General features: G+C 44.5%; 1 long non-coding RNA gene across 1 annotated transcript; it reads left to right on the top strand.

The window, feature by feature from the left end:
* Positions 1–1,855: 1,855 nt before the first annotated feature.
* Positions 1,856–4,710, top strand: LOC310693172. The gene is made up of 3 exons (XR_014519033.1): positions 1,856–2,091; positions 3,504–3,621; positions 4,044–4,710. It is a non-coding gene; the product is annotated as an uncharacterized lncRNA (long non-coding RNA).
* The last annotated feature ends 11,885 nt before the right edge of the window (positions 4,711–16,595 follow it).

Here is a 16,595-nt window from a genome sequence, read left to right as displayed (position 1 = left end):
GCTAATGATTGAGAAGAATTGGAAAATCCTGCCGAATCTGAAAAGATTGAGAAGATCTGGTCTAGATCGACAATGATCAAACTAACCTCCTATAAGAGACATTACAATCAACCCAATAGGTTTACGGAAAGATGGAGATTTTGTGTGTGTAACGCATACCCCCCCCCAACCTTTCTCTGATGAAAATAGGGACGTCACATTCCATAAAAATAATTTTACTATTTATATCCCACACATCTTACTGGGTTGCCCCAGCCACTCTGGGCTTCTTCCAACACACAGTGGTACCTCGGGTTACATACGCTTCAGGTTACAGACTCCGCTAACCCAGAAATAGTACCTCGGGTTCAGAACTTTGCTTCAGAATGAGAACAGAAATTGTGCTCCGGCAGCGCGGCAGCAGCGGGAGGCCCCATTAGCTAAAGTGGTGCTTCAGGTTAAGAACAGTTTCAGGTTAAGAACGGACCTCCAGAACAAATTAAGTACTTAACCTGAGGTACCACTGTATATAAAAATATTAAACATTAAAAAAAACAACCTTCTCTGTACAAAATTGCCTTCAGATGGTTCAGGGGTTGGATAGCTCCATACCCTCCAACATTTCTCCAATGAAAATAGGGACATCCTAAGGAAAAGTGGGATGGGATGCAGGTGGCGCTGTGGTCTAAACCACAGAGCCTCTTGGGCTTGCTGATCAGAAGGTCAGCGGTTCGAATCCCCATGACCTGGTGAGCTCCCGTGGCTCGGTCCCAGCTCCTGCTAACCTAGCCGTTCGAAAGCATGCCAAAAAAAGTGCAAGTAGATAAATAGGTACTGCTTCGGCGGGAAAGTAAATGGCGTTTCCGTGTGCTGCTCTGGTTTGCCAGAAGAGGCTTAGTCATGCTGGCCATATGACCCGGAAAGCTGTCTGCGGACAAATGCCGGCTGTAAAGTGAGATGAGTGCCACAACTCCAGAGTCGACTGGACTTAACTGTCAGGGGCCCCTTTAGCTCTACCCTTTTAAACGAAAAGTGAGACATTCTGGAATCAAACCAGAAACCAGGGCTGCTTCTCTAAATCAGGAACGTCTCTGGCAAATAGGGACACTTGGAGGGTCTGGTAATGCCACAGAATAAGCCTATGCTGTCTTTAATTTACTATAATGTTATTAGTTATTCATTTGTTTTAAGGTTACTTGGTGGAAATGAATGAAATAATAATAATTTAATGTAGCTCTTCTCCAAATGGTTTTGCAATTGGAAGACCAACTACACTTAACGTTTCTAGTTTTTCATTCCTTTTTTTAAAAAAAGAAAATATTGTACAGAAGATGCAGAAATGCTGTCAGCTGAGCAGCAAAGGTCGGAAGCAGGAGTCAGTGCAGCAAAACAACCTTACAGCACCCCTATGTTTTGTGACACTTGTAACATCCCCGCGCCCCCACGAAGAAACCTGCTTGCCCATTTTCTGCTGCTCGAAAGGACTGATTCAGCTTTGAAATATGAAGTTCCGCACGTGCCGTTCTTGTTTTCTTCACGGAAAAGCCTTGCTGGTAAATATTGCGAGAAGAAATGGAAAGAGAACCACAAACTGGTTAGGAGCAGCTCTGAATGGGAATATGGTCAACAGTGATTGCACTTGACCTGTGGTTACGCCTTAAGGGCATGACATGTGCTTGTTTTGAGAAGAGAGAGTGGTAGCTAATGGTGGCCCAGGGCAAATGAGGTTTTATTGGATTGTTGTTGAGGCTGGGTGTGTGTGTGTGTGTGTGTGTGTGTGTGTGTGTGTGTGTTGGGGAGAGGGGGGGCTTAGTATTCTCAGGAAGAGAATTCATTTGCAGAAATAGGATGACTGAATTGGCTTGAGCTTTCAACACTCCCAGATCAATAGCAGTCAGGGTAATTTTATCTCCAGGAGCACACACGAAGCCAGCTGCATGATCTACACAGCATGTGTGCTGGTTCCATGCTTGTTGCTTGCTTTTAGGGCACTTATTTATTTATCAGTAAAGAAGAGGCTCAGGACAAATTCGGAACGGAGTCCCTAAGGCAGTTGGGTGGCACCTTGCACACCTCTGTCCGGCAACTCCTGCAGCCAAGCTGGTGCCAAAGGTATTGCTCTGGGCACTCTCTATCTTTTTTAAAAAAAATTTTTGGAGCACATCAGCAAGGCTGAGAGGGGGGTCTTGTCGACTGAGCAGCCCAGGACCTCCAGAAACACAGCCCAGGCTTCCACCTCAGGGAGGTCACTTTGGTGCTGCTAACACAGCCTAACCGATGTGGGAGGCAGCAGTTCTGAATGGTGGACAGACACTATATTGTTCAGTGTTCAAAGTGTTGGTGCTGACCTTTAAAGCCCTAAACAGCCTCAGCCCAGTGTACCTGAAGGAGCGTCTCCACCCCTGTCGTTCAGCCCAGACACTGAGGTCCAGCTCTGAGGGCCTTCTGGCGGTTCCCTCACTGCAAGAAGCGAAGTTACAGGGAACCAGGCAGAGGGCCTTCTCGGTGGTGGTGCCCGCCCTGTGGAACACCCTCCCATCAGATGTCAAGGAAATAAACAACTATTTGACTTTTAGAAGACATCTGATAGTAACCTTGTATTGGGAAATGTTTAATGTTTGATGTTTTATCATGTTTTTAATATTCTGTTGGGAGCTGCCCAGAGTGTCTCAGGAAACCCAGCCAGATGGGCAGAGTATAAATAATAAATTCTTCTTCTACTACCACTTCTTCTTGTTGTTCTGAGTTGTTAACCTAACAAAGCAAGGTGATGAGCTCTTGAGAGGGACACTCCCTTCCCTGAGCTCTGAGATAGTTAGAAGACAATGTCAGAGTTTTAGCTTTGACGTTCGCAGGAACGCAACACGGTAGTAAGGTAGCGAGCTGGAGAAAGAGGAAATGCAAAAGGCCTGTTGTCTGACTGATTCCTGGGCTCCTGCGGCTATGAGGGAACAAGAACCTCCTGGGCTGTACTGCTGGGAGTCCTTCCATCATGGGCTCAGGTTGTATATATGTGTAAATAAACCCTATATGGTAAAGACACCACAGTCTCTGCTGTGCCTCATTTTCTAAAAGGAAACACAGATCCCAGGTAAATATGCCTGGAACTCCTGGAATATGACACTGTTCAGAGACTGAGGTGACGTGCAACCATATTTTATTATTAGTTACACACTCTCTCACTTTTCTTCTAAAGAGCTCTAGGTGATTCCTCTTCCCTGCTTTTTATCTTCGCAACCACTATCCCGTGGGGCAGGTTTTGGGGGTGGCGGGGAGAGCAAATTCACTGAGGAAACGCTCCAAGCCACAGCTCCGGTGGTTCACCACAAGAGGCAGTTGATGGTTCTAGTCCCCAGTGACCTGATATGGATTTAAACTTGCCTAACAGTCCTTACCTCTCACTCCAGAATTGTGGGAATTGTAGTTCTGCGAGGCAGACTCGGGCTCCCTGTCAGAGAATTCTAAGCATCCTCATCAAACCACAGTTCCAAAGCTTTGTTGTAATTTTTCATACTATGTTCCAGAAAACTGAAATTTCTCAGAAGATGCCTCTGAGGATTCCTCGACGACCTTCCAGATCAGTCATGGCAGACGTATTTCCCTGAAAGTTAAATCGTCTAATTCTTCAACATATAATCATAGGTGATTGTTGGGTGTGCTTCGCATGCGTTCTCCATTGATGTAGGCTGACAGTGAAGTCTAAGAGGCCCCATGTGAATTAAGGGTGTGCCTTGAAGATGCCCCAGAATTCTCCCCGCTGTCTGTGGCTCTTTGGCAATAGAGCTGGTTCAAGGCATGGGGCTGCTGGAGATGAAGGAGATGAAGACCTCACTCCATGTAAAATCAATGAAGATACCTGAGAATTAGGGAGGTTGGAGAAATTGTTGATGTTCATTTATTTGTCCTTAGTCTGGAATGGAAACCAAGCAACTGGCATTCAATGTTGTTGTTGCAAAACTGCAAATGATACATAATTCCCCCTCCCTCCCTTTGTATTGTGTTTCCTTTGACTGGGAAAACATAATGGCAACGTAACTTACAGAAGTTATGTAATTCCATTGCAGGGGACAGCAAGGTGAACAATGTAGCTTTTCACAGGAGACAGACAGAAGCAGAACAGAAATAGCGCTGCATGTGAAGAATACAGGGCGGAACAGAAAAAGATGCACAGCGCCATGGTGATTCTTAGGATGCAGTCTAATAATATCACTGGTGACTCTTATAATACAATCCATGGACAGCAGTGTGGGTTTAATTTGTTTGTGGTTTGTGGGAGATGCCTTTGTAAAAATCACAGGGATTTCTTCCAAGGGTCTACATTTTGTGCCGTGGTGGTGCCAGCATTGGATCTGTGGCACTGCCTGCTCAGTCCATAGAGAAAGATGCGTTCTGTGATTTAATGGTACCACAATATTTTAACAGTCTTTCTTTTCTATGCCCTGCAGCACTCGTCTTATGACTGGCACTCGCAACAGTTTCTCATAATTCCATGTGTGCCCACAGGCCCCAGAGAGGCTGGAGGCGGCAGTAGCAGTTGCTGGGGTGTTGCCTTTAAGTCTTCTTGTTTAACGCAACACATTTATACTGGTTAAACAAAGGTGGCATTGTGGGAAGTGGACATGAGGCCACTAGAGGTACCTTTGGCCCGAGCCAACAAATCTATTATTTTATGCTTGTTCTCAATGTGTAAACTTGCTGCACCAAGGGCGGAGAAATATTTTCAGCCTGGAGATTGCAATCTGGGGTCCATTTGCCTGTGGTGGGTGGAGACAATGGTGGGTGGAGCAACAGATATGACAGACTTTTGCACATGCCAGTCATGGAGAAGCCAGAAGTTTCTCATGTCACCTGGTCACAGTTCAAGGACACTTTCCAACCATGCTAAATCCACGAAGGAGGACTCAGGGCCTGGGTAGTGAGAGATGGAGCTGGGAAGAAAGGGTGTGACCTGGAATGGGCTTTAGCTGAGGAAAGTCCCGAGGGCCACATACAGAGACCTGGGGGTCCACATTCAGTTCTCCACCCCTGAGCTACATTGTGAGCTCTTTGACAGAAAACTGGAACCCAACAGAAAACTAGAACCCAAAACAGACCAATCCCTCCTCTCAGAGCTGTCTGGGTGAGCTCTTGTTGAGATGGTAAGTGGTTCTTGGTGCTGCCCAGTCCTAAGCCAGGCTTGGTATTGATGGGCACCCAAATATTGTCATTAATTGACCAGAATTTCTTTGACAGAGTAAGCACCTTCCTCTTCACAGATGAACCCCCTTTTGCAGATTCTTCTTGCTTTGGAGTATAATACACTGAAGAGAGGAAAGGAAGAGGTTGATTTTTAAGAAGAAAGCAACACTCTGAGCAGCCCGTTCAGAAATTAGTTCTGCCAAAGTTCTTCGTCTTGAGGAATTTTGGCCACTTCCTATTATCTGCTTTTTGTGTGTGTCTTGTGACTCTGACTAAATATATGACGTGATTTTTCTAGCATTAAGATTCTTTTTTTTTTTTGCACATCAGGGTTTTTTTTTAAGCGACTTTCTTGCTGAAACAGAAAATTTCCCCGAGATGTAGCAATGTTATGTTCTTGTAACCAAACACGGCCTAGAGGTCTGGCAGAAAACATTAAAAGCTTTCTTAGTTGGGTTCTCTGTTTACAACCAGTGAGGGGTTATTTTTAATACCAGCTCCTATTTCAAAGTTAAGGTGTATTTTTTCTCTCTGGGCTACCATATAATGTCAGCGAGAAGCTATACTGTGAACCTGGTTTCAATTGCTGTGTGAAAATGCATCAGATTAAAGCAGAGCGATCATCAGGGCCTTGTCACATTAACTGGCGTTGATTGACAATTTCATGCTCAGCTATAGATGAAAATTCTAAAGATATGAACCAGGGATGGAGAATCTGGTGGCGTTGGATTCCAGCTGCAACAACCTCATACCTTCCAACATTTCTCCAACGAAAATAGGGACATCCTATTCCATAATACTAATACTAATACTAATACTAATACTAATACTAATACTAATTTTATTATCTATACCCCACTCATTTGACTGGGTTGCCCCAACCACTCTGGGCAGCTTCCAACATATATAGTAAAGGTAAAGGGACTCCTGACCATTAGGTCCAGTCGTGACTGACTCTGGGATTGCAGCGCTCATCTCGCTTTATTGGCCGAGGGAGCTGGCGTACAGCTTCCGGGTCATGTGGCCAGCATGACTAAGCTGCTTCTGGCGAACCAGAGCAGCACACAGAAACGCCGTTTACCTTCCTGCTGGAGTGGTATCTATTTATCTACTTGCACTTTGATGTGCTTTCGAACTGCTTGGTTGGCAGGAGCAGGGACCGAGCAACGGGAGCTCACCCCATCGTGGGGTTTCGAACCGCCGACCTTCTGATCAACAAGTCCTAGGCTCTGTGGTTTAACCCACAGTGCCACCTGCGTCCAACATATATAAAAACATAATAAAACATTAAACATTAAAAACTTTGCTATATAGGGCTGCCTTCAGATGTTTTCTAAAGGATGTATAGTAACTTATCTCCTTGGCTTGGGGGTCACATAACTCCACACCTTCTGACAGTTCACCAGTGAAAATTGGGTTGTCCTAACATACTCTCCAATGTTTTTCTGACGAAATAGGGGTGTACTAAGAAATAGCAGGACATCCTAGGATCAGATCAGAAACCAGGATGGCTTCCATAAATCTGGGACTGTCCCTGGGACACTTGGAGGGTCTGTAACCTCAGCCAGCATGGCTAGTGGTCAAGGAGAAGAGGTAGAGTTCATCAGCATTTGGAGCACCACAAGTTCTACATTCCTGATCTAAATTCTTCTGAAACTGCATTCAAAATGTTCCAGCAACTGTGGGAACAAAGTTTCCACAGCAGAATGCACGCAGTTCAGCCTGACTGAGGCAAGGGTATATTATTGGTTTAGCTGGGATTAAGATGTAGAAAGCACTGTGGGCTTACTCCCAGGTAAGAGTGGATATGACCAATTAATGAAGGGCTGCCATATGTCCGGATGTCCTCAGATGTTATCAGGATTTCAAAGGTGCAAATGACGTTGGGGGAATTTCCGAAATATGGTGCTTTGTCAATCAAAAAAAATCTTCTCTTTTTTTGGAATTTGGAATTTTTGGTTTTTCCTTTAAAAAGCTCAACAATTTTGGGGTCTTCCTAAAAAAGGGAAGTCAAGATTTCCTCACTTCCTGTTATTAAAGGTGGCAACCCCTAGGACCCAGAGGTGAGAGAGCAGGGAATTTCACAAAGCAATGTTGGTTAACCAGCCTGTTATTGGAATGCATGTTTCTAGAAGTTTTATAGTACAGCAAAGTTACATAATCTCATTTCACTTCTGCTTCCAGCTTTTGTTTTAAATCATGGATGTTACTTCAAACAGATATAACTCGGGGCATTTTCAATGGCCCCGACAGATTGCATACGCTGGTGTTTTTTAATTGCCATTTTGAAATAAAACATGCATTATCATCCGTATCCTTCACAACAGTTACATCATAGTAAATAGGAAGGTTCTGCAAAGTATTTGCGTATATCTTACAATTTACTATGGTTTATTTATTACTAAGGATATTGATGATAACATGTTTTGATTTTAAAATAGTAATGCTATCAGTGTACGTGCTGAAGAGTCACTGAATAATACAGGAGGCACGAGCCTCAATTATTATTTTTAAAAATTAAAAATTACAAAGAAAGGGGGAAAGGTGGAAATAGGAGGCAAGTTCATGGAGGAGAAGGAGGCCATCAATGGCTACTAGCCATGATGACTGTGCTCTACCTTCACAGTCAGAACCACTATGCTTCTAGGGACGTGGGTGACGCTGTGGTCTAAACCACTGAGCCTCTTGGGCTTGCCGATCAGAAGGTCAGCGGTTCAAATCCCCGCAGCGGTTTGAGCTCCATTGCTCTGTCCCAGCTCCTGCCAACCTAGCAGTTCGAAAGCATGCCAGTGCAAATAGATAAATAGGTATCACTGCAGCAGGAAGGTGAATGGTGTTTCTGTGCGCTCTGGTTTTCGTCATGGTGTTCCGTTACACCAGAAGCGGTTTAGTCCTGCTGGCCACATGACCCGGAAAGATGTCTGTGGACAAATGCTGGCTCCCTCGGCCTGAAAGCGAGATGAGTGCCGCACCCCATAGTGAAGTTTGACTGGACTTAACTGTCCAGGAGTTCTTTACCTGTACCTTTTACTATGCTTCTGGATGTCAGTGGCTGGGAACCACAGGAGGAGAGAGTGCTGTTGTGTGTAGGTCCTGACTGTGAGTTTGCCACAAGCATCTGCTTGGCCTGATCCAGCAGCCTCTTCTTATGTTCCTAAGTAGAATAAGAAAATATATACCCTATTTTTTGCACCATAACACTCACTTTTTTCCTCCTAGAAAGTAAGGGGAAATGTCTGTGAGTGTTATGGAGCGAATGCCTGTGGGTGGCGGGGGGGGGGGGGATCTGCTGCAGTCATGAGCAGAGGATCCATAGTTCCCCTTCCTTCCCTCCTGCGTGGTTACAAAGTATGGATCCACATGGATCCTCAGGATTTTTGCATTGGGCTACTCCAAACTCACTGTCAGATCACATGTCTGTGGCCACAGCATGAACCACAAAAAGCATATATCCACTATTTCGTTTAGAATATTTTTTTTCTTGTTTTCCTCCTCTAAAAACTACGTGCGTGTTATGGTCTGGTGCGTGTTATAGAGCGAAAAATACGGTACTTTAAAAGAAATCAGAATCACATCTCATAAAATGGAGGGAGGTTTATAATGAACACCCACTTTCTTACTACAGTGGTACCTCGGGTTACATACGCTTCAGGTTACAGACTCCGCTAACCCAGAAATAGTACCTCAGGATAAGAACTTTGCTTCAGGATGAGAACAGAAATCGTGCTCCGGCGGCACGGCAGCAGCAGGAGGCCCCATTAGCTAAAGTGGTGCTTCAGGTTAAGAACAGTTTCAGGTTAAGAACGGACCTCCAGAATGAATTAAGTACTTAACCTGAGGTACCACTGTATTCCTAAATTCTGTAAATTGTGCCCAGTCCTATTCATATCTGCTTATCTTCTTTACACCTCATTGAACCAAAAAAATCCAGTGATTTTACTCATAATGGCCATTTCCGCACAATTTGATATACTGTTCTCTCAAATGGGGAATTTCATTTTTCTTCCAGAATATTGCATATAGAATCCCCCTACCACATCACTGATTTTGGGACTGTTTGGGGAAGTCCACCGGCTATCCTCTTACTTCCCTCTCTTTGAAACTACCATGCTACAACGCCTTGCATTGGCCCTCATCCAGCCCATCAAAGCTTCCACATAATGATTCCACACCTACACAGCTTTGCCTGATGTAGACGAGCAGAGGGTCACTTGCATTTTGATGACCCCTTTCCCCCAAATTTCTGGATGAACGCTCCTAATGGCTTCATATTGATGCTTTAAAAGGTTGGACCTCGTAAAATGACTGACATGGGGCCAAACAAGAGTCCCCCACTGCTATTCCTTATCCACCAACACCTATTGCAAACTGGCCTCCTTTTCAGTCTCATCCCCACTTTTAAATAATAATTGTCATCGGGGAGTGGTGAATGGTGGAGGAGTCATTATCAGTGGCAGTGGCAGTGGAGGAGCCAGCGATGGGGGGAGTTGGCTGCAGTGGGTTTTTTGTTGGGAAAGAGGTAAGAGTCATCTTCAGGGGGGTAGCAGCAGCTTGGGGGTTGGCCTTTTCTCTGGAAAGAGGAGTTGATTGGTAACCATTTTGAGAACTGCAGCTCTGTGGGGGGAAAGAAGGCTTTCTGAACTATTCTCGGCAGCTGTAACAAACTACACTTCCCAGGATTCATTAGGGGAACCCACGACTGCTAAAGTGGTATCACAGCGATTTAAGTGGATAATGTGGAAGCGGTCAGAGCCTTGGTATCTGAAACTGAATGAAAGTATGACAAGATGATTAAACAAAGGGGGTGGGGAAGGAGCAAGAGATCTGGAAGTCTGTGCAAAAGACCCAGAACTCAGACCTCCTAACAACATCTCGGCTGGGTAGTGCTAGGAGCCCCCATTATGGAAGCAGTGCAGTTTCTGAGCTGAGATGCTGTTTTGGTTATAAGTGAGAGGTCACGAGATTGCTTCTTTCACCTCGAACCCAACAAATTGTTCAGCTCACACCAAGTTGCTGACAGAATATGATCCGATTGAAGTTGCAATAAATGTGTGCTGACCCCGTGTTTCGTTCCCTCAGAGGGCAATAAGCCTGATGAGTCATATACCCACACACTGGATTTTCAAAAGGCTTTGCCCTGGAGTCATTCCTTGTCCGTGATATCGTAGGACTTGTGACTTCAGACGTAAGTACAGAGAGCTGTGTCAATATTAGAGGGAAACTTGTTCATTAATTTCCTCAACCAATGTATTTGAACAGTAGCGTGGCAGTTGAATTAAAACACAGGAATCAACTTGTGCCTTGTTTATTCTATTTTATGATATGAAGTAGAAGCACAGCATATAAATAAAACCCTGAATGAGCAAGAAAATACCCACCAAGGTAGTGAATATATTTTTTAATAGCACTTGGCTTCTTATTTTTACTTCTTCTAATGCAGGCTTCCTCAGCCTCGGCCCTCCAGATGTTTTGAGACTACAATTCTCATCATCCCTGACCACTGTTCCTGCTAGCTAGGAATCATGGGGAGTTGCAGGCCAAAAACATCTGGAGGGCCAAGGTTGAGGAAGCCTGTTCTATGGATTAGTAATGGTGCTGTGAGCCTCCAAGCCATAGCCAATAGGATAAGAAGGCACAGCGACAATTAATTAAATGATCACACTGTTAATTAAAGTTGGAAGAACAATTCCAACACTGGCTGCAGAAGAATGTTAACAGCATCTCCAGGACAAGAAGGCCTGTCCAATAGCTTGGAGAGGAGACTGTGATTGATTGATATGTTGAACTGCTTTAAAGTTCTGATGAGGAGGGTGAAACTGGATTTGGAGGTGCACAAAAATTCAACCCCTCCAGCTAGAAAAGCCTTATCCCAATACAGTGGTGCCTCGCAAGACAAAAAGAATCCGTTCTGTGATTCTCTTCGTCTAGCGGTTTTTTCGTCTTGCGAAGCAAGCCCATTGACGGATTAGCGGATTAGCGCTATTAGCGCTATTAGCAGCTTTTAGTGGCTTTTAGTGGCTTATCTGCTGATCGGATCAGCTGATAAGCGGCTTAGCGGCTAAGAAAAAGGGGGGGAGGGGGAAAAAACCCAGCAGGAACTCGCAAGACATTGTCGTCTTGCGAAGCAAGCCCATAGGAAATTCGTTTTGCGAAGCACCTCCAAAACGGAAAACTCTTTCGTCTAGCGAGTTTTCCGTCTTGCGAGGCATTCGTCTTGTGGGGCACCACTGTACAAGGAAAGCTCAGCTCCAGGATCTCAGCCTAGGCTCAATTTGGGTGCCCTTCCTTTCCAACTTACTTGTTGGCAAGGCAGGGGCACAATGGCTGAGAGGTCTCACCCCCCACACCTCCCTAGGGATGGAGGATAAATTAAATTTTGTTTGCCTTTTAATGTGAAAAGACCTGTTCCGCACTTCTCCAACCAATACGTGGACACAGTGAGCCTTTGAAGTTTGCCCTTCTCCGAATTTTGCAATTGCGTTCTCCAACAAACTAATATGTACAAAAATGTATAAATTAGTGGAAAGTGTGCATTGTTTTGCACAGCTTTGACCTTTTGCCTTCCTAACTAACTGACAGTTGAGGAAGGGGAAACTACCCACAGACATCAGCTCTAGGGGGTTGGGGTCCCTTGGCTCCCTGATAGTTTTCTACTGGGGGTCTTTTGAGTTGAGAGGAGGTTTTCAAATCCCCATTATGAAGGCATCTGACTCATTAATAGTCCCCTCCCCATACCAGCAGGAATCCCCGTGGGGAGATCTGGATGGAAAGGAAGACAACTGGCGGATTTAACAAGTCTAAATATAGACACAAATCTAGTCCTTTGGATATCCTAGGTACCCGCTTAAATTATTGTCACACAGATCGTCTGCCAATCCAGTTGCCAAGCATTGTTCAATACCGGCAGCCACAGTGCGGTGGGCTGTGAAGAGTTCACATTCAATTCTGCTTTAACCAGATGCATGAGGATGTGACCCAAACAAGCAAATTCGCGTTTGCTCTTTTGGTTCTTCAGCAACAGCTAGCTGGTTTGCAGAGTTGGTCTCCTTTGTCTGTTCCTTTTTGTTGTTGTATTGAACAGGTGAACGGAAAAGGTCGGCATCGGGCCCAGTGAAGAACCAAGATAAAGTGGGTCAGCGTCATATTGTAGCCTCTGGCCTTTCAAAATGACATTTAAGCCCTGAGCCCTTAAGCATTAGCACGATGATGGAAGTGAAAAACACTCGTTTGGTTGGGACACCCATGGTGACCTGATGCCTCCATGGGCTGTTTTTAGCTTCTGCACGCTCTGTAAAATGTTGGCCTTTGAATTACTACACTTCAGTCATTTCTGCCAACCCCAGCGAATGGCATTCTCTAATAACACACATATTATATTCACATATTATTAATTGGGAGTAATTGAAGTGTTTCTGTAAATAAGGATGGTGAGATATGAATTAGAAAGGGTCTGCATTAGAATTTGAAATAGTTTTTAAAAATTCATATGGGCCACACCTGCACATTACATTTAAGACAAGGGACGCAAGTGGTGCTTTGGTCTAAACAACTGAGCCTCTTGGACTTGCTGATCAGAAGGTTGTCAGTTTGAAACCCCATGATGGGGTGAGCTCCCGTTGCTCTGTCCCAGCTCCTGCCATCCTAGCAGTTTGAAAGCACGCCAGTGCAAGTAGATAAATAGGTACCGCTGTGGCGGGAAGGTAAATGGCATTTCCGTGCGCTCTGGTTTCTGTCATGGTGTTCTGTTGCACCAGAAGCGGTTTAGTCCTGCTGGCCACATGACCCGGAAAGCTGTCTGTGGACAAATGCTGGCTCCCTTGGCCTGAAAGCGAGATGAGCGCCGCTACCCCATAGTTACCTTTGACTGGACTTAACCGTCCAGCGGTCCTTTACCTTTTTCTTTTTTACCTTATTACATTTAAGGCACTATTATGTCACTTTAATAGCCACAGCTTCCCCCAATGAATCCTGAGAAATGTAGTTTACTGAAGATGCTGAGAGTTGTTAAAGGGACCCCTGACCTTTAGCTCCAGTCGTGGCCGACTCTGGGGTTGCAGCGCTCATCTTGCTTTATTGGCCGAGGGAGCTGGCGTACAGCTTCCGGGTCATGTGGCCAGCATGACTAAGCTGCTTCTGGCAAACTGGAGCAGCACACGGAAACGCCGTTTACCTTCCTGCTGGAGCGGTACCTATTTATCTACTTGCACTTTTGACGTGCTTTCAAACTGCTAGGTGGGCAGGAGCTGGGACTGAGCAACAGGAGCTCACCCCGTCGCGGGGATTCAAACTGCCGACCTTCTGATCAGCAAGTCCTAGGCTTTGTGGTTTAACCCACAGCACCACCCACGTCCCTTCTGAGCGTTGTTAGGAGACCCCTATTCTTTTCAGGGAGGTACAGTTCCTGGAGTGGTTCAACAATCAATCCTTCTCTTCGGGGAGCTCTGCAAATTGTAGCTCTGTGAGCGGAACTAGGGTAGGGGGTCTCCTAACAACTCTCAACACCCTTAACAAACTACAGCTCCCAGGATGCTTTGGGAGAAACCATAACTGCTTTAAAGGGAAGATGTGGATGTGGCGGAGGCTTCTCCTCCCTCGCCCCCACAAGGCATCTTTGGAACTCGCTTGAGGAGGCTGAAAATGTCCTGACACAGATCTTTGCTTCTTCAGAGAACAATCTTTGGGAATGGTGCTACTCGGGCCTATTTTGCTGGCTCAAGCAAAGGACAAGATGGAATCTCTCCACCAACACTTGAAGCCAACTCCATCGATGGTTGAATCTGATTTCAGCAGCATCTTCAAGCACACCTGAGAGGAAGCTGACTACTTAGGAGGCATGGAGCAGGCTGCAGATTTTTTAAAAATAAAGCAAACAGGCTCTTAGTTTGCTGAAAGACAAACTTACCAAGGGAACTCAGTCAACTTCTAACAACTTACAGATAGGTAGCCGTGTTGGTCTGCCATAGTCAAAATAAAAAAAATCCTTCCAGTAGCACCTTAAAGACTGTGTATACACTGTGTATCTGAAGAAGTGTGCATGCACACGAAAGCTCATACCAAGAACTAACTTAGTTGGTCTTTAAGGTGCTACTGGAAGGAATTTTTTTGTTCTAACAACTTGAGTATCTAAGCGAACATATAAAACCTGAACCAAGTGTCATAATTTGGAGAGACAGCTAGGGTCTTGGAGAATTCACTTGGAAATGGAAATAGGATGGTCACCATGTTTGCCCAAGGTCAGGAAATCATGCAAACAAATACAAGTGGCATTTGCTATCATTGTTTCTTCGGCCTGTGAATGTCACATAAATTATTGTGTTATTTTCTACATTCTTATTGACATTTTTCACTGAAATGCATTGAAGTTAATTATGTGATTCATTGCATGATGAATTACATTAGTTTTAGCCATAATGGATAGTGGGAACTGAACTGTAGTATAACAGAAACAGTGCTGCTTGCAGAAAACACAGGGCAGGGCAGAAATGGCTACTTCCTTGCATCCCAAATTCATGGAAGAGATGTGTGGCAACAATTGCCACATGGCCCAGTGAGGGAGTTCTCTTTTAATTTTTTTTGTATAAGCAGAGTGTAATTCAACTTTGGAGCTTGCACAAATTCTTCAGTAAAGAGACCACCAGATGCTTGATGAATGTTTGTGTTTTGGGAACCAACCTAATCCTATTTTGAATTTTGGGACCGACATTTACATATAGGGCTTCAGACTTAGTTAGGCCTGCCTGACGTCCATGCTCCTGAAATGATTCGATCCCTGGTGGGAGGTCTTTAAGTGGATTTGACAGCAAGCTCTTGAAGCATGGATCTCTGCTGCAAGTTCTGGCACTTACCCTTATGTTAGGAAGCAGTCATATACCAGGTCAGACTATTTATCCATTGTCTGCTCTGACTGCCAACAGGTTTCCGGGAGAGAGGGATCCTCCCTGTCATCTGACCTTTTTAACCAGCCATATCCGGGATTTGAGCCCAGAACCTTTCCCCTAAAGAAGCATGTGCTGTATCACTGAGCGATCATCTCTCCCACCCCCCATATGGAATGCTTCTTGAATGCCAGTGCCATCTTTGGGCTGTGCTAATCTCCTCTGCATCCTTCCAGACAGAGTATGTATCACCAATGCAAGCACACAGGTCCTTGGGAATTGTCAGGGTGCAAACTGTGAAGAGATTACTATTATTATTTCAAATCCAGTGCATTTTAAATAGACCTTCCCAAATAATGTGTTTTGCACATATGTCAAGAGCCAGTCACCATTCCTCACTGGCGACAGCGATCCATAGAGACAGGGGTCAAGTGACAAGATTTAGATGCCACTCTGTGTGTGAAAGTTGTCTTCCCCCCCCCACATCCCAAGATAAACGGGGTGCCTTTAAATCTGCTAATGACGTGCACATTGCAAATGATGTCATTTCCTGCTTTGGGCATTAATTAGTATTCTTGTTCACCAATATATGCTATGTTCCCCTCCCATAGAGCAAGTGACAACTTACCCTGCCATAGAATTCTGAATAATTTAGTAGTAATAAAGTATTTTGTTCTGTTTTTATAACCAAGCAGTATATCAATCTTGTTTAAAAATTGTGTGTGTGTGTGTGTGTGATGAATGCATAAAGGGTTTAAAAACAACAACAACTTTTATTCTCCTTCCCTCTCCCTTTAATGGTTTTTTTTAAAAAAAACCATGCACTGTCAAACTATTCATTTAATGTAGCATGCAATCCAGTCCTGAGTTCACATGTCCTAGGTGACAGAAATTAGCTTGCAGCATGAATGAATGCTGGCCGGAATATTAACAGTACAAGTGTAGAAAAGGTTTTTATTGCTTTCCGTTTACTAAGTCTGCCTTTCTTCATATCTTATCTTCAGCACATTTGGGGGGGATAAAGTGGTTTATAAATCTGTAAGCAGAGTGATTTTTTTTCCTGGGGGGACACAGGGATACGCATACCCCTAAACAGTTTGTGAATCTTTGTCCATTTACTGTATTTATTTCCCCCGATTTGAACTATAAAATGGTGATTTCCTTGAGTCAAAATGAGAGTACCCCTAAACATTTTTTTAAAAGAAAAAAAGCACCGCGTAAGTAAATAAATAACTGTGGTGAGTGGGACCCCACAATGGGCTATCTGCTAAAATCACGGCGCCCTAATGCTATTTCTGGCACAGCTTTTGCTGGTAAAGAAAACCACCATGCTTTGTTTCATGCAATCTCACTCCTTTTTATTTTTATTTTTTTTTCTGGAGATTTCTTTCCCTCTTTGCATGAATGAAGTGCAGAGAGTAATCATGTGCTGTCCTTGAGAATGCAGTGTGGGAAGCCCCTCTCGACTGTCCCTGGTCCTTTGTTCTAGGACGCAAAGTTCAAGCTGGAGATTACTACAGGAGAAAGGTGGCCGGAGATCTGCTGAAGGGGGAAGAACAAGCA

Source organism: Podarcis liolepis (assembly GCF_965112155.1).
Source record: "Podarcis liolepis genome assembly, chromosome: 14".
Classification (NCBI taxonomy): Eukaryota; Metazoa; Chordata; class Lepidosauria; order Squamata; family Lacertidae; genus Podarcis; species Podarcis liolepis.
This window is presented reverse-complemented; position numbering and strand designations above follow the sequence as displayed.